General features: G+C 44.1%; 1 protein-coding gene across 4 annotated transcripts in view; it reads right to left on the reverse strand.

Moving 5' to 3' along the window:
* The window catches only part of KLHL24 (kelch like family member 24), a 44,182-nt gene extending 39,692 nt beyond the window's left edge, over window positions 1–4,490 (reverse strand). For 2 of the 4 annotated variants that reach the window (XM_007064548.4, XM_043522077.1), the window contains exon 1: window positions 4,335–4,490. The gene's annotated coding sequence lies outside the window, so the exon portion shown is untranslated. Of the gene's footprint in view, window positions 1–3,993; window positions 4,238–4,334 lie in introns of those variants that run through there. The other 2 variants (XM_037908494.2, XM_043522078.1) reach the window with 2 other exon arrangements.
* Window positions 4,491–6,000: the final 1,510 nt, after the last annotated feature.

Genomic DNA, 6,000 nt, shown 5'->3' on the forward strand with positions numbered 1-6,000 from the left:
ATTGCACTACAGTTCTTGTATGAGGTGAATTGAAAAATTCTATTTCTTTTATCATTTTTACAATGCAAATATTTGTACTAAAAATAAAGTGAGCACTGTACACTTTGTATTCTGCATTGTAATTGAAATAATATATTTGAAAACGTAGAAAATATCCAAAAATATTTAAATAAATGGTATTCTATTATTAACAGAGCAATTAATTGCGATTATTTTTTTTAATCGCTTGACAGCCCTAATTATTATACTTGGATTTATTTGGATAATTCAAGTTTCTATTGTGACCTACCAATCTCGTAATTAATAATTTAAAGTAGCCACCTGACTAAAGAACCTGTCATCAGTGACTTGTATAATCTGCAACCCAAATTAATGAAAGACTACGGTCAGTATACCTCTACTGGCAAACCCATTTAGTGTACATACAGCTTGCCCTGGCAAAAATTGCTTTTGTCAGAATAGCTTATACTGGTTCCCTGAGCAAAATAAGACACACAGGCAAAAGCACTTTTATGCCAATATAACTGCATCTACACTAGGGCTTTTGCCAGCATAGAAATGTCATAAGAAAAAGATCATACCCCTACCAACATTACTACATTGCCAAAGTTGCTAATGTTAGGGTGATCAGATGTCCCAATTTTATAGGGACAGTCCCAGTATTTGTGGGTTTTTCTTATATAGACACCTATTACCCCCTACCGCCGTCCCGATTTTTCACACTTGCTATGTCGTCACCCTAGCTAATGTAAACATGGCCTGAAGCCTTGTCCTTACCAGGAAAACAGGTGTTTTTTTACCACATTACTATCACATGGTAAAAACAAACAAAATCCAAATCCATAGTCTGGCTGCACCCTAGGAGTTTTGGAACATGTGTAGTACTAGGTGTCATATAACCTCTTCTAATAACACACTTTTAATCCTAGTCAAGATAAAGCTTATGTGTTTGTATAGCACCGTCCCAGTATAATGACCTGGGTTGGCCTCTATTGTAATACAAATAAATAAATAATAAAACCACCCGTGTTTATGCTGAAGCCTAATAACTGCATTTTAATTCTCATTCTAATTATTTTAATGATTATTTTAACAAACACATCCAGTGGATGTGCTTTATTCCACATTGTTGGACATCATAAATCACATACAGAAAAGACAGTTCATCTAGTCCATCCTTCTGACCAAATAGGATTGTCCCTGCAGTATATTCTCTAACTTTTGTTGGGTCTACTTTTAAAAAGTGATGTGCAAAAGGGGGGAAATGTTTCTTTTTTTTTGTTTCTGTGTGACATAAGAAAGGTCTAAAAAGTTTCAGGGATTTTTAAGAGTTTTTTTCTGCTTGTTATTTTACACTAGAAATTCAGGTCTTGCATGCTCTTGAAAACTGTGACTGAAGAACTGACGTGCAGTACACTAAAACCACTCCTTATGTCACATCCCTATGTGGTAGTTTTGAGCGTGTAACAATGGGAAGATTGGTTTTATACATATGTTTATACACTTAAATATTTCTTTGTTAAAAAGATCCCATAAAAACAAAGAAATAGAAAAAAGATGCACTGTACCATCAAGGCTGTAAAAATAATGGACAAAAGCCAGGAAATTGAAGGCTGATATGGTCCTAAATTTACACTGTTGACTTTTTCCTGTTTACAGCCACTTGAGTCAATGGGGGAACTTGTGTTACTGGCTTTTGTCTAAAGGAGTACTTGTGGCACCTTAGAGACTAACAAATTTATTTGAGCATAAGCTTCGAAAGCTTATGCTCAAATAAATTTGTTAGTCTCTAAGGTGCCACAAGTACTCTTATTCTTTTTGCAAATAAAGACTAACACAGCTGCTACTCTGAAACCTGGCTTTTGTCTGATTGCATCACAGCCCTAATGTTATTTAAATCATATTTTGCACACGTTATAAATGTATTTCCTGAAACTTGTGTGCTATTTCATCAGGTATTGTCAGAAGGATTCTATTTATACTTTGTGCCCTGAGGGCTAACTGCTTACTAGCAGTTACAATCGAAAAGTGCTTTAAGGTTGTTGTTCCCCACCCCCTTTCCCCATACACACACACACACACAGACACAGACACAGACACAGACACACACACGAGTGAAATGTCAAAAAATGCTACAAAGGATTGCAACATAAAGGCCTACCGAGGTCAACTGGAGTTTTGCCTAAGTGAGTTGTGAGGCCCATATGGCAATATTCCCAGGCTGAGGCAATATACTCATAACTTGTTTACTCTATGTACTGTCAGTATGAATAATACTACAAAAATAGAAGCCTGGTACCAGTCTTCCCAGTGCTTGATTTACCAGACTGTAGATTATTTGCAATAGAAACAATATATATTAAAGAGACACAGTTGTGTTGCTGTGTCACTGTCAACTAAGCGACCCCTCTGTTCTAATCTCTGTGATTTGGAATTATTTAGGACAATCAGTGTGGGACAGAAATCATTTAACTGCTTTGAGAAGGATTGCCAAATATCTCCCTTTAGTACTCTTTTAATCCCACTTTGGACTTGTCTATACTAGAAATTTAAAAAACCCATTTTTAAATAGGCACAGTTGCATACGTTTTTAAAATGGTTTAAATGGCATTTCAGACCTAACAAATGCATTTCCAAACTAGTTCAGACTAACATGCAATTCAGGGTCTGTCTATATCGGAGAGATTCTGTTCTGCAAAAGAGGGTCAAGGCTTTACCTAGGGCACGTCTTTACTAGCAACGTTAAAGCGCTTTAAAGTGGCTTGTGTAGTCGGGACACAGCGCTGGGAGAGACCTAGTGCAGCACAGTGCTGGTAGCTGTTCCCCTCCTGGCGGTGGTTTTTTAATAGCACCAGGAGAGCTTTAACGTTGCTAGGGAAAACGTACCCTAGAGCCTCCACAAAGAGTTGTTCCAGGTCAAAGAAAGCCATGTTTGCGGAGTTTCTAGTATTTACCTCGAGCTAGGTAACTGGCAATCTGTTACCTGGAATCACAACACAGGGGCGCTTGCAGCTACAGGCGCTGTGCGCGCACCACTGCCGGGCCACAGGGGGGGAGGCACAAAGGGGACAGCAGCCCCGGGCCCCCCTACTTGAGACGGCCTCCACAGCTGGCACTTCCCGGCCGAAGCCCGCTCCACACAACTACTCCAGGCGGTTTGGAGGGAAGGGGGGGGCTACTGCCTGGCCCGCCCGCCCCCTTCCCTCAGGCTCCGGGTGGAGACCGTCCGGCGGCGAACCAAGGGGATGGGGGGAGGGGGCGCCTCAGACTGGCGCCAGAGACGATAACCATCCCGACCTCCACGGGCCGCCGCATGGTGTGCGCATGCGTATTACCACAACAGGCTCCCTCAAGGCACCACCAGCATCATGGGCTGCCACGTGTGCGCACGCGCGCGCCCTCCAGCTCACCTTCACCCGGGGCAGCCTTAGCGACAAGCCACCTCCCCTCCCGAATATTTCTGCCCAATCAGACCGAGGCAGCACCAAAGTCCCACCTTCTGCTCCCTTTTTATCCAATCGCCAGTATCTTCAATCCCCCCCAACACTATTGTTATTAAGAGAAGGAGGACAAGGAAGGAAGGATCCAAAGTACTAAATACCAGGGGAGGCAGCGCCACCCCTTCCCTCCGTTGTGGTTTGCCCCAGTCCACATACACCCGGGGGAGGGGAAGAAAGAACGTTACTGCCCTCGCTAGGCCCTGCACTACCCTGGCCGGTGATGGGGGGACAGCACCCTTCCCCCAGAGAAAGGGTCACCCCCCTGTGATTGGCTCAACCACAACGAATCCCCCACCGTTCCCGGCCGCTGTCCCGCCGCGGCTGACACAGCCGGCGCAAGGTGGCACCGGGCGTGGAGCCCGGTTCTCTGTGGCCCCGCGCCTGCGGTCAGGCCTGTCCCCGTGCGGCCGAGCCCCGCGCCCCCTCCCCGCCAGGCTGGGGACCGTTCCGTACCTAGACACCGGATGCTGGGGGAGGGGAACTTGACACCCACCTGTGGAGAAGGGGGGACGTTACTAGGCTCCCAGAGAGCGGCAGGCTCAGCCTCCTGCTACCTTGGCCATGAGCTGTGGGGTTAGGGGTCTGTTACAGCAGTGGGTGGGCGAGGCTCCGTGGCCTGCCATGGGCAGGAGGTCAGACAAGATGAGCATGATGGTTCCTTCTGGGCCTAAAGTCTGTGGTCCCTGCCCCAGGCTGCTTTACACCCGTCCCCGCTGGCAGCAGACAACCTGGTGTGCTGTGACAGGGCTCCTGGCCCCATCCTCTAGAGCCCCCTTAACACACAGGGTGACTGCCGCTGTGATTCGCTGACAGCCACGCACAGACACCCGTTACCTCTCAGTCCTGCCTCCCGCAGATTTCCTGGTGCTGGGAAGTGGGGCTGCTGCTTGCGCTCTTGCTCTGCCTTTTTTGTTTTAGATCTGTGCCTCTAGCTCCTGCTCAACTCAAAACAAAGGAGACCCTGAGAAACATGTGACCTGCCAAAGCCAAAACACATGATGTCATGACACGCCAGCCAGTGGGATCACAGCGGCAAAAGTACTTGGGAGATGTAGTTCAAAGAGACCACAGCGGTGCAAACATCCGTGTCACGTCGTTTTCCTGCCCATTTTAGTACATGGTCAGAGTTGAAGTTGCTATTTTAAACCATTAGCAACTATCAAGGGGCCAACTTCCCGAAAATAATTGCACCACCCACCTAAAAGATAGATACACCCAGGCATTTGTTGACATGTATAATTTACACATTAATTTTCTGAATGGAACCAGAACTGAATAGTCTTAACTGAAGTGAGAATTTAGTCCTTAGCTGTAACTTGAGGTAATATTTTCAGAAGGCCACTTCCAAAAATGAGCCCACAATCTTGGTGAGTGCAACCATCAATGATCACAAAAGTTCTGATTTATGCCCCTGGGCCCTTTTTCATTTATTCAAACTTTTAACATGTGGAGGAGACCTTCAGTAGTTTGGCTTTTTCTATCTGTTAAAAGACTACTGACTGTTTAGGACATTATATATTGGGAAATGATTGATATGTGAAATTTTTAAACTAGATTTCTTGTTCAATAGTCAATGTTTCAATACTGATTTAGCTGAAAGAAGAAAAAACTAGTGAAGAGGAAATTGGAAACAGAACAGGCAAGAAGAAAATGACAGGCTCAGTGAAAAATATTCTCCAACAGCCACTGATATACGGTATAGCAGCCTTACAAAATTATCGTGTAATTATAGCAGCCTAAATTCAAAATCTACTCAACTCCCTTTATCAAGATTATAATGAAAAAACCCAACAACTTATATTTTACTCCTCTGACAAAAAAAATGAACCTTCACCCCGAGTACAATTTTGCAATATGACAGTACTGTATCTTTCGAATTAAAGCACTGTTTTCTCTTCAGCTGTTGCATTTTGTATCTGATGCTTCTGTGTCCCCTGAAATCTACAAATTTACTTTTGGGGCCTACCCAGTACATATTAGGAAAATACACATCTGACTAATGAATATGGCAATGTCCGTGCAACTCTCCTCTCATAAATAGGCCCCCAAACAGGAAATAGTTAATAAAAAAAAAAGAGAGAGAGAGGATCCTTACTCCATCTACTCCAGCTACAATCTCCCCTAATTCCTCTCTGTTCTCCAATATACACAGTGTTGTCAGTAGGGTCGATTTATTTGTGTTTAACACAAATTTCAGGATTTTTCTTTCTTGCTCACTTCAGGAAAAGCTCTAATTTTGGCAAGGTTGGCTCCAAGGACAGTGTGAGAACAACACTGCTCTGATACTGTTGGATTTCTAAGGCACCTGAGTGCATAGCTAGTTCACTGCATGAGGAAAACAGGGGCCAAGATATTACTCAGACTCTCCCTCCCACTCTGTAGAGATGGGGAGAAGAGGAAATAGTATAATTCCTGGTCATATATAGGTAGTAGTTTCTCTGCATGCTCAGCTCTTCACAATCTGCCATGTCCTCACCTCCTACCAGTGCTAGTGAACCAG

The sequence above is a fragment of the Chelonia mydas genome, chromosome 9 (genome assembly GCF_015237465.2).
Source record: "Chelonia mydas isolate rCheMyd1 chromosome 9, rCheMyd1.pri.v2, whole genome shotgun sequence".
Classification (NCBI taxonomy): domain Eukaryota; kingdom Metazoa; phylum Chordata; order Testudines; family Cheloniidae; genus Chelonia; species Chelonia mydas.